Here is a 13,114-nt window from a genome sequence, read left to right as displayed (position 1 = left end):
TTCGAAAACATTTTAGAAATTTGATTCTAAACAGTTTTCGTTATACAATTAATAAACTTGTTTTTTTCGAAGTAACAAGAATTAAAATAGTAAAATATTATTAAAAAAACTTGACAATTATTTATGCTGCTATTCTTCCCTACTCGCAGGTAGATATACATACATAAACATAGAGACAAAACACAATATACTCGCTCTATATGCCAATTATCTATATAATTTTTTTTCTAATACTATTTTTTCATAACTTATATTTTCATGCAAATGAAAAAAATTGCGAAAATATATTAAAATTTCTAATATTTTTTATGAAATTCAACAATAAAGAACAGACTTTCAAAGTAAACTAAAAGTCACAGAAATCAAAATATTTAAAACAATTACTTAAATGCCAAATTATGTATTTTATTTTATTTAGAAATTTATATTTGTATATTAGTAAGCTGGAGAGGGATGTGAAAACTAAAAAAAATTGTATAGTAAACTACTTGAAAGTGTGCGCATTTCTTGTTTTGCAAATTTTTTTTGGTTCAATATTTATTTTGCCAAAAAAAAAAATAAAAATGATTAAGCTACATTTTTTAGCTAAGTGAGTTTTATTTTAAATTATATAATTTTTTAAGTTTCAAAAAAAAAAAAAATATATATATATATACATAATTAAATATAAATTATTTTCGAAAAATTAACTAAATATACCTCACTTTGGGCATCATTCGGTATTGCGAACGATAGGTCGGGCGAACGAATAATCTCTTGACGTCTTGGCGCCTTCGTCTTACAATGGTATTCACTATTATCTTCCGTTCGGCCTTACATGAAAGCAATTGCCAAATAATGGTTACAATCGTTTAACGTAATACAAATACACGAATGATTCGTTTTTGAAGCGTATACAACGATCGTTTCGCACTAGAGAATAAGTCCCCTATTCTTTAAAATATTTTGCTTTGTATTTTCGCTTGTTTTATTTAAAATTTCAATAATGTATGCAAGTAGCTCTTCCTTAAAAAAATCAATATTTCAATTTATTTTTGAAATCTTTCAGCTGTGAGATTTAGAAAAGTTGAATTGCATTACCTTTTTAGAGCTAAATAATATATATTTTAGTGCATAGATTTCTTATAGTATTTTAGCAACTGAGGCAGTGGTTTGATTGTGTTCAAAATATTCCTAGCGTGCACAAAGGGCAGCATTACTACAGAGTGTGAGCACGAAAATATAACTGAAAATTGTAAACACATTTTGCATATTAATTTCTTATTTTATTTATTTTCGTGAATTTTAGAAAAAAGTTAAATATATTGTGTAAATGAAAAGTACAAACCAATTTTAAAAACGTTTTCGAAAAAATTCAAACATTCGAAATGTTTACTTTTCGTTTTCAGAAATTTGTTTAGTACCCCGGTTTTGTGGAATTTTGGAAAAAATTTGAACATTCAAAATGTATAATTATCATTTTCAAAAACTTTTTTAGTATGCATTTCAAAACCGTTTTCCAAAAAATGTAAAATTCCTAAATTCAGAAATTCTTTGCAATACACAGCTTTGTAGTCTAATCAATATCAGCCTAACGGATTAAGACACTTCGCACTGAATTGTGTATTAAATTTGTTTCCATTTAAAAAATAAAATCAGGCGAGATTCTCAAACACTGGAAAAATTTTTCACAAGTCAATCAAAATTTTGAGAAACTTCATACTTGTATTTTGTTATACGAAAATTGATTAGACTACGAAACTATGTAGTCAAAAACCGTATGGTAATTTAAGTAAACTTTTCATAAATAACTTCGAATTTTCGAAAATATTTTTGAATTTGGTTTGCACAGTTTTCATTGAAAAATTTGTTAGAATGTTTTCTGAAATTAACTAAACTAAACAAAAGAAGAAAATAAGGGGTGTTATGGAATCCGATTGTTTTCGGAATGAATATTTCGTGATTGAGTTCAAAACATTTTGGTTTGGTAATTCAATTATATTGATTTTTGGTCTTTAAATTTAATTTGAACATCAAAGCGAATATTTCCCAATCCAAGGCAGATATGTTTATTGGTTTCGAATACGATGCCGACAGCAATTGAGTTTCATGACACAATGATAAAATTTGTTAATAGTGTTAATTTTTGAACTTTTATTACGCGTTTAAGTCACACGATAAAAAAGTTCTAAAACTTATGATTAAAAAAATATATTTCAAAAATTGGCATTTATTTCAAACAATTTATGAGTCAGTTGTTTTTATAATAATAATAATTTGCTAATCTAAAAATAGGATTTTTCTTGCAAACTATTTTTGACATGGAGCCTTATAGTATGCCAAATCGAATCTATGCGTATTTTTATTATCGCCAAAAAAACACGTCAAGTAATGACTCAAATAAATAAAAAAAAAATAAATAAAACGACACTTAATTACTAACAAATTAAGTGTAAATTAAGTAAATTGAAAAAAAAAAAATTTCAAAAAGTACAAATTCATATTCAAATGCAATTTAAATAATAATATGTACTAATAAATTTAATGCTATTATAAAATTTAATAGAATGAAATTGATTTAAATTAGAAGGAATTATTTTAAAGTAAAACAAATTAAAAGTATAATTTAATTTGAAATTTACATGAAAAAATTTCAATTACTTAATTGAGAGAAAAAACGATCCAAAAAAGTTGATGTAAAAAATTTAGTTAAGATGTAACAAAGCAGGAATTTAAAAGAAAAATTAAAAAAATCTCAATTAAAGACCCTTTTTTAGCCGAATAATTTTTTTAAATTTTACTTGCCTTTAAGTGCTAGTGCTAGTGCCACTACTTTTTTTTTTAGTTATATTAATTGCATACGTACAGCTGTGAGCACGAAAATAGCAACAAAAATTATAAAAACATTTTAAAAGTTACTTTCATCACTTCTGTATTTTGTTTTATAAAAAAAAAAATTGGAATTGTATTCAGAAAACTATGCGAACCAATTTCCAAACCTTTTTCGAAAAAAATCGAAATGTTTAGTTAAAACTATCAGACACTTTTTAGTATTCAGTTTATAATCCGATCAAATTCGACGCCAAATCGTTTTCGAAAAAATTTGAAATTTTTACATCGAATTTTCGGAAACTTATTCAGTATGCAGTTTTATAGTCCGATCGACTTAAGTTAGATAAAATATAAGTTTGGGGCTTATCGTTATTCGAATTGATTTATGGAACTTTTGTTTCTCGGTTTTTCAGATTTATTTCTATACAGGGGCCAATTCACGTTCTGTGAAGTGATAAAATGAAAACGAATTTTCATAAATTTGAAAAAATATTTTTATGATTTTTTTTTGCCATTTTATCACTTCACGGAACGTGAATTGGCCCCCAGGAATGTAATTTGACTTTTCGTGAAAATGAAAAGGTATATGAAGTTTGGTTCGAATCTTGAAAATTGTTCTTAAAGCAGAAGAGATAGCCCTACCTACTGATTCCCGAAATGATAAGGATATGAGTTGATTTCTTCCTCGTTTTAAAAGCTAGAAGCATGAAATTTACAAGATGCTCCGATCATAAAAGGTATGCGGTCTTCGGCACAATGATAACTTGTGGAGACGTTTTTCCGGCATTACAAATAAGCTGAACCCTAACGTTCATGTTTTTTTTTTTGTACTACCGACTGTTTTCTTTATTTATTGCAAATTTGTTTTTGGTTTCGGGTTTACAGTCCAATAAATCAAAAACGCCGTTTTTATTTCTTCGCCAACGTTTCGACCTTTTATTTTGGTCTTCTTCAGGGCTCAAAATTACTGCCTTCTTCATTGTCCAGTTGTTTTGTATAAATATTTTGTATTTTGCATTGTGCAGAAATGGTCATATATAAAATTTTAAATTATAGGGCTTTGGAATTAGCTTTTTTTAAATTTGAATAAAATTGGAAAAGGAAATAAGTAATAAAATGAACACACAATGTAATGCAAACAACAAACTATATATAAGGTCGAAACGTTGGCGAAAAAATAAAAAAGGCGTTTTTCTGATTTATTGGGCTGTAAACCCGAAACCAAAAACAAATTTTCAATAAATAAAGAAAACAGTCGGTAGTACAAAAAAAAAAAAAAACATGAACCTAACGTTCGTTATATGTACATATTAGGGCGGGTCAAATTGTATGGGGAAAAAACTTCAGGTGCACATCCAGTTTCTGAATCTACTGAGTACGAATTGGACATTAATTTTCATGTATTTTATTTGTGAGATTCAGATTGGGATATACAATTTTCTAACAAAATTAGGGAGGCTCGAAATTCATTTCGGACCTATGGCCCCATGGACAATAGTACTCAGTATGACCCATAGATTCAGAAATTGGATGTGCCTTTTCAACAATAAATTTGACCCACCCTAGTACATATGTATGTGCATATGTGTTGTTGTTGTTGTTGTTGTAGCGATTAGGTTACTCCCCGAAGGCTTTGGGGAGTGTTATCGATGTGATGGTCCTTTGTCGGATACAGATCCGATACGCTCCGGTAACACAGCACCATTAAGGTGCTGGCCCGACCATCTCGGGAACGATTTATATGGCCACATTGAACCTTCAGGCCATCCCTCCCTCCCCACCCCCAAGTTCCATGAGGAGCTTGGGGTCGCCAGAGCCTCGTCTGTTAGTGAAACGGGATTCGCCGCTCGAAGGTGAGGTTGACAATTGGGTTGGAGAAGCTATATGTTGCGCTACACAACCCCTTGAATCCCTGTACATATGTGTGGACATCGGTGGTGAACTCGAATCTTCGAAAAACTATTAGGCGTTCTCCTATGTACATGTCGTGTGCGCGCAGCGATAAGCAAGCAGTCAAATCGCATATAGATGCGTTTAGATTGCACGTATTTTTATGGAGAAGGGCAAATTAAGCTCCATTGCATCTGGCATGCATAAGATTACGTTGAACGCATCTACATATATATATGAAAAACTTAGCTTGTACTTCAAGAAGTAAACATCTCAGCGTAAATTCTATGCTCAAACATTCTTCATGTAGACATATACTACTACAAAAAAATTGCGTTCGTATTCGAAGCTCGTGGGGCCAAACTATCTGTTGTTCTAAATAACTGTAAATTTAAAATTTTAACGAAACTTATTCTTTTGAATGTCGGAATCGAATAGCATTAGGATAAAAAGGAAACCTGTATTTGAACAACATGCGAGCAATGCTTTAATAAACCAACAACGACATAATAAGCAGACTTCCATAGATGCTAAAAAATGTGCGAGAGACATGCTAACATTTATACAGACATTCTGAGAGTTTGTTGTGATTGTCGATAGATTTTCATCACGTTTCAATATATATTAAAATATAAAAAAGTTTTAAAAAATATAAATACATACATACACCTGCGAGTAAAATAAGTTTAAATGATTTAAACATTGTCGCAGTTAATTTTTTTATTCTGTTACGGAAAAAGCCTAAAATGTATTCTATAATGAGAACTATGCAAGCCTATTTCGAAAATAGATTCGAAAAAATTCGAAAATTTTTAAATATTTTCATGAAAACGATTTGAAATGAGAAATGAATGGAAGAAAATCTTAAACTTAAAAATTTTTCTAAATCATAGCATACTAAAAAGCCTACCAAAATTTTGAAATAAAAATTTGGAAATTTTCCTGAAAATTTTCTAAAACTTTGAATTTCGAAATTTTTCTAAAATCTTTTCGAAATTGTTTTATTTAGTTTTCGTTACATAATTCATTTCTTATTTTGAATTAACTAGAATTAAAAAAATAAGAAACCCAAAATAAAAAATTGTAAATTTTAATGAAGATGGAGAAAACTTTTTAGAAAAATTTTTGAAGTTAGTTTACATGTTTTTCGTTTTACAATTGAATAAAGTTCTTTTAAAATGCAAGAAATAAACATAAGAACAAATCAACTGATAAAATCTCATGTTCGCTGCTATTTTTTTACGCGTATGTTTACATACATAAGTACACACATTGCAATGCCATGTTCGATATATAATATGTGTTATATATATGTAAATATATACCCTTATACTTAATATAGTTATGTATTTATTGTTTGCATGCTGGAGAAAACAGGAACAACAAAACTATACTATAAAATGTTTTATTTTTTAAATTTAAAGATTTAAATCTAATTTATCAAATTATTTGAATTCACATTTTCCAAAGAAAGCACACAACCACATACAAGTACATATTTGAATAAAAAACCAAAATCTTAAAAAAATTTGACCACAATCGCTTTATATGTATGATATGTGGTATGTATGTAGATTAGAGCAGGTCATTTTGTAAGGGGATAATCTAAAAACTAAGATTCGCTTTAGAAAATGTCGGCTTCAAATCGGTTGTGGATCTACTATATTTTCTAAATAAAATTGATCAGAATAGTCTAGAACATTTTTCGTAATTTTATGATAGAAAAATTGATCGGCCCTAATATATGTATCAGAGTTGAGGGATAACGATTACGATTACATTACGATTTTGAGCGTTCAATCGAAACAAGCTCTGATATATTACACTATGCGACAACTTTTTTTCTGGGTATTGGACCAAACCCACTTTTTTGAGGAGATTGAGGCTTAAGTATAAAAAGTACTATCTCCGTTTTTCGAAGTTGGCCTCCAAAAAATAGATATCGGCTTTCGAAGTTCGAAATTCTACATTTCGAAATTTTATTTTTTTTTGTTAACTTACTTAATTGGCGCTTAACCGTCTAAACGGTTATGGCCGTCCAACAAGGCGCGCTAGTCGCTCCTTCGCTCCGCCAACCGGCGCCAATTGGTCACACCAAGGGAGTTTAAATCGTTTTCCACCTGGTCCTTCCAACGGAGTGGGCGCCGCCCTCTACCTCTGCTTCCATAGGCGGGTTCCGATAGAAACACTTTCTTGGGCGGAGCATCATCTTTCATTCGCATAACATGGCCTAGCCAGCGCAGCCGCTGCGTTTTCATTCGCTGGACTATGTTGATGGTTTTTGTGAAAAAGTAAAAATGTGGTCTTGGTCCGCTCTTTTCCCTTATTTGAAGGGTTGAATTCTTTTTTTGAGAAATTTAGTATAACAGCTGTTATACGAGGTGAAAAGTCAGATAGTCCCATGATAGTGGCTACTACTTTCATGTCTGCACATACTCTGCACTGGAATTGCTCGTACTGTAATTTTTCAAAAAAAGAATTCTGCCATTCAAATAAAAGAAAAAGGCGGCCAACGACCACATTTTTACTTTTTTAATTTGCTGAACGCGTTAACAAAAAGAAATTAAATTTCGAAATGTAGAATTTCGAACTTCGAAAGCCGATATTTATTTTTTGGAGCCTAACTTCGAAAAACGGAGATAGTACTTTTTATACTTAAGCCTCAATCTCCTCAAAAAAGTGGGTTTGGTCCAATACCCAGAAAAAAAGTTGTCGCATAGTGTAATATATCAGAGCTTGTTTCGATTGAACGCTCAAAATCGTAATGTAATCGTAATCGTTATCCCTCAACTCTGATACATATTGGTCCAATACCCAGCCGGCTGTTGCACAGTGTTAGTGCATATTTCGTACAACACGTTCTTCAAGGACGAGAGGTTTGTCTGCTTTTCTCGATTTTAGTTCGTTTTGTTTTGCTTCTTATTACATACATCATCTTCCGTTTATAGTTAATGTAATTCATTTCAATTAGATCCCTTAAAATAGCATCCGCAACAAGCTGTTATATAAGGCATATTACTTAGAAATAAAAATTCCACGACAATACCTAGTTCGAGACATTTTGTCAGCTCTATTTATCAATTGCGAAAAAAATGTCTACATCAAAGTTTCAATTATCTTTAGATTATAATTTAAATAAAAAAATACTTCAAGGTTTCTAAACAATTTTTAACATAAAGTTTGATATTCAAGATTACTAATTTCTCTAATTGTGATAGTTACGCTTTCGAAAATAATGATTAACGTAATTTTAATTTTAAAGTTATTGTATTGAAAATAGACTGCAAAAAATATTTTTGAACAAACTAATCGTAATCACATATTATATCGATTACATAATACAGTTGGAAAATTATCGACAGTTGCAAAATCTATATTTAAAAAAAGGTATCGATAATATCGATAGTACTATCGAATTCTATTAATAAACGAACATATCTACAGTTTTATTTTCAAAGCAATTTATATGGTATAATATTGTGGCGAATATTAACAACTCTGACACATCACTATGTCGCTAGTAAATGAATGCTGTACAACAACAACAGCGATGTAACCCAGTGGTCGTCAGCTAGTGAAATAATTATTCGCGCTCGCTTCACACACATTAATATTCTCTTTCGTTTAGTATTTGCTGAACAAGCAGAGTAGCAACATCAGATGAGGCTATTATTATTGCGCGTTTCCAAACAGATATTTTGCAAACAAACGCCCAAGCGCATAATGTTTTAATGGTAAAATATGAGCAATATATTTTGTTTAAATATTTTGTTACACCAAAGCAATAAAGGAGTATTTGTATGGTATATTTGCGTAATATTTTTTGAGTGTTGGCAGACATGCGTAGGACGTATACCTCATTGATTTTTTTATCAACTACTATACTACCAGCAAATTATTTTACTTTTACTACACAAGCCACAGTTTCAGTTTTGGTGACCACTGATGTAAGCAAATGAGACAGTAAACAGCTACGAACTCATGTACACATCAACAAAGAGCGCAAAAGACATTTCATATACGAGCCGAACCCGTGCGCATCTTGCGCAACCAATATAAAAGTCTCTTATCAAATATCAACAGAAATCAGCTGTTCTATCAATCAATTAAAACTTAAAGCTCACTTCGTTTTGTAACGTCGTCGCGTCAAGTTAGTTTTTTCCCACAACTTAACCGCATGCTATAAAAGGACGCTATTCATGTGGTTGAGAACAAAATGGCGGATAGTGCGGGAATCGAAGTGACAAAGAATTAAATTAAAAGCATTTAAAGGACTAAAAGATTTATCGTACTTGGAACAGCAATCTAAAGACAGCAAAGCAATTTGTTAAAGCAACCAAGCTAGACATCTGAAAGATTTCAGAAAATAAGAATTAGTTATGGCGTTATAGCTTCTAAGTAAGCCGGGCCAAGGTAGTCTTTCATTCAAATAAATGAATGGAAGCAACTTCAAACTACAAACAAACAAAACTTACAGCAGGCGTATGGTAGCAACTGTCGATAATACAGTGCAAATATTCTCAATAGTGCCATAGTACAAATAGATTTCTTTGTGTGCTCACAATCGCTTATTTTTAGCAAATTATTTTAATAAAATATAGCTAAACAAAAGCACTACGACCAAAATTGCCCAAAGCTCGCTAATAGCCCGAATCTCTATCTTTACAACCAAAACTTTATTTATTGGTTTGGATTCTAATTAAGAACGAAAAAGGGACTCGTACATAAAAACAGCAATTATATATAATATATATGATATGTACACAGCAATAAATAGCGAATATTACATTAATAAACTACAGGTATACATGTGTATATATACACATATAGCCAAAACCAATATAAGATACAGAAACTAGAAATAAATAAGCAACTATTTGAGAAGTCTGTCAGTTTGGTTGAACACGTTGTAAGTAAAGTACGCGAATAATTTTAATTATGAAGTTATACTACCATGGTAGTGCTGTAAATAAAGAATATTTTTGATCAACATTATCGAAGTGCCTATAATATGAAACTATCGTTAATATCGATTATCTATTGAACCTTTTCTTGCTCTATTACTTAATGAATTCTTATTGCTCAGCTCTGCTACATACATACATATATGTACATACATGCATATACTTGCATAAATACTTATAATTGTAAATAAAATTATTATTTTTTGCTTAATTGTTGCATTACAGTTATTATAATTAACAAACCTACTTAGAAAACTTAAGAATTGTTTTTTATTAAAAAAACACTAAATATTTACAAATTAAAATGCTTTGAAAGTGCGTTCGTACAATGACTTCCGAGCAACTTACAAACAAAAAACATACAATACAGTCAGACAAAAAATATATATGTATTTCTAAGTAAGGTACACCGTGCATATGTTATGGTCTGCGCGTATTTTGTTTTTTTTTTGTAACTTATTATTATGCGAGTTGCGCGTTTTGAAATGCATTCATCCATTGTTAGCTTCAATATTAGCGACTGTTAAAATGTTTAAGCAAAATAAAAATTAAATCAAAGCAAATAATTTAAGTTTGTAACTTCATAAAAAAATAAATACATACATATATCTATATACATATTAGACAAAAAAAAAGTTATAAAAATATTGTGTTATCCAAAATAATGAGTTTGTAATGGTTTTCAAACAAGAAATTTTATAATTTAAACACAAAAATCGGGCGTTGTTTTATTTTTATTAATAGTTTACACTGTACGATTTACACCGCCTGATATTGGAGCAAACCAATTTCTTTTTAAAGAGATCGAACCATAAGCAAAAAAAGTGGTTTCAGCATTTTTCGAAGTTAGCCTCGTTAATATAAGTATGGCCTTTAAAAGTTCGAAATTATTGACGTATATATTTTTATAAATTATTTAAGATCGCGGGTTTGAATCGAGCTCAAGGCCTAACAATAATTATTTTATCATTATTATTGTTATGATACATTTTTTCTTAATTGAAAAAATTTTAAAATTAGAATAGAAGAAAAAAATTTTTAGACAACTGCCAAAGCTCGTTGTATAAATCCATTTCGGGAACTGCTAAATTCCTTCATTGGCAACGTTTAGGCGCCGCCGCTATAACCATTCAGCTATCACAGTGGTTGTTTATTTGTCCTCATTATTTCTACTTCTATTCTGGTTTTTGTCAATTGATATTCACAGCACTGCGACATCTGTGGCAGAATGGATGTGAAAATGGACTTGTTTCATGGCAATGATGCCATAGTGTCATATTTTATTAACAATTTTTCCCTGTGCTCTGGGATGTATATAAATTATTTATTCAAAATCTTATAAAAGTAAAAAAAGAAGGCGTGAAATGCCTTATTTTCTTATTTGAATGGTTTATAAATAAATAAATGTAAGGCGCGATAACCTCCGGAGAGATCTAAGGCCGAGCTTCTCTTCCAATTTGCGTCGTGCTCCTCTTGATTTTTCCTACAAATTGGCCGGACGGGACCTACATGTTTTATGCCGACTCCGAACGACATCTGCAAGACAGATGAGTTTTCACTGAGAGCTTTTCATGGCAGAAATACATCCGGAGCGCTTGCGAAACACTGCCGAGGGGCAACCCCGCTTAGAAAAATTTTCTTCTAATTGAAAAACATTATTTCTAAAATTTTGATGTTGCTTTGCCCGGGGTGCGAACCCAGGGCATACGGTGTGATAGGCGGAGCACGCTACCATCACACCACGGTGGCCGCCAATGGTTGAATGGTTTACATATTTTTATTTTAAACTTTATCATCATCAACAGCATTTAATTCATTGAAGATTTCAGTAATGAAGAGAAAAAACAAGAACACCCACATTTTTACTTTTTTGTTTTTGTAATATATTAATTTAAAATTAAATTGCTAAAGGTTGAATTTCGAACATCAAAAGCTTATAGCTAGATTTTGGTAGCCTCCGTTGAAAAATGTTGAAATCTCTTTTTGGCTTAGCTTCTTGAAAAAAAAAAATGTTTTGGTCCAACACCCAGAAAATTGATCGTATCCGTTAAATTTGGTTTCTATTTTTCTTATTTTCATCTTAGTTTAGACTACAATACTGTTCGGCGGCAGCATTGGTTCCTGGCTTCTAGTTCCAGGCAAAGCAGCATCAAAAATTTAGAAAAAAGTTGTTTCAATTAGAAACAAGTTTTTCTGAGAGGTCGCCAGTCGGCAGTGGCAAGCACTTCGAGTGATTTCTGCAATGAAAATCTTCGCAGTGAAATCTTATGTCGTAGGAAAAGACTAAAAAGGAGCTCGGCGGAAATAGGGAGAGAAGCTCGGCCTAAATCTCCTGTGAGATAAGTCGCGTAAAGTTGTTTTTTTTTTTGTGGACTCTGTAAAGGAAATCCATACAAATGTTCCAAACCTGGATCTTAATCAGGTGCCTATTAGTTCTTAAAAGTTTTATATAGGTTGATGTATTCAACTATCCTTTAGTTCAAATCGCGAAAAATCCAATTTGGCAGTTCAAAATAATATTAGCGAAAAGTGTTTTTAACAAACAAAAACGTATATCTTCTTTGCCCAAATTGCGTACGGACAGACCAGTTCATTCATTCAACATTGACCTACTGAAATAAGCGTAAGTAAAAATCTCACACTGAATTTGTCCATATTGCCACCAGTATTAGTTTGACAGCTGAAAGGAAAAGCTCAATTAAGTATCGGTATTTGTTATACAACAATGCTGTCCTCTTGGCAAAAACTTTAAAGTTTTCTAGGACCAAACGTAATAGCTGCTTCTAGATCTGAAAGCTGGACTGTTCTTAATAAGTGCAGCCCAATCAGTGATAGTCAAGCCGCACTCAATGCTATTTCGGCGTTCGAAATAGTCAGCATTGGTCCTTGGGTGCGTGGAAAAGCTAAACCAATTAGCAGCACACAACGTATGTAGTACTGCTGGCCTGGGTCCCATGCCACGGAGGAGTGGATGGCAATGAGCAGGGGGACAGTCTGGCTAGAGAGGCAGCAACTGCACGACCCATTGGTCCTGAACCCCTTCTGCCAGTTGGCTCACAGGAGCTTATAGTACAATTTGCTATAGGGCAATAATATCCCTTACGAAAAATAACATAAGAATTCTAACAGCTATTCTTACAGGACATTGCAGACTCAACAGAGATATGCAGAAATCGGGCATACAATTGAATAACACCTGTCGACTTTGTGATCGGTCAGCGAAGACGGTAGAACATATCCTCTTGGAATGCGACGTAATTTCAAGACGTAGAGCTATGTTTTGTATGGCTCACCATGCCCACAGCATTCACGAATTCAATCCCTCAAGCCAAGATAACTACACGGCTTCATCAAGGAAGTCGGCTTGGATGAGGTGCTGTGAAGGAGATGTGGATAAAATAGACCAACAATCGCGGTGCAATCCTTAATAATTATCTATCTAAGAGCTG

Source organism: Eurosta solidaginis, chromosome 5 (assembly GCF_040869045.1).
Source record: "Eurosta solidaginis isolate ZX-2024a chromosome 5, ASM4086904v1, whole genome shotgun sequence".
In the NCBI taxonomy this organism is placed as follows: Eukaryota; Metazoa; Arthropoda; class Insecta; order Diptera; family Tephritidae; genus Eurosta; species Eurosta solidaginis.
This window is presented reverse-complemented; position numbering follows the sequence as displayed.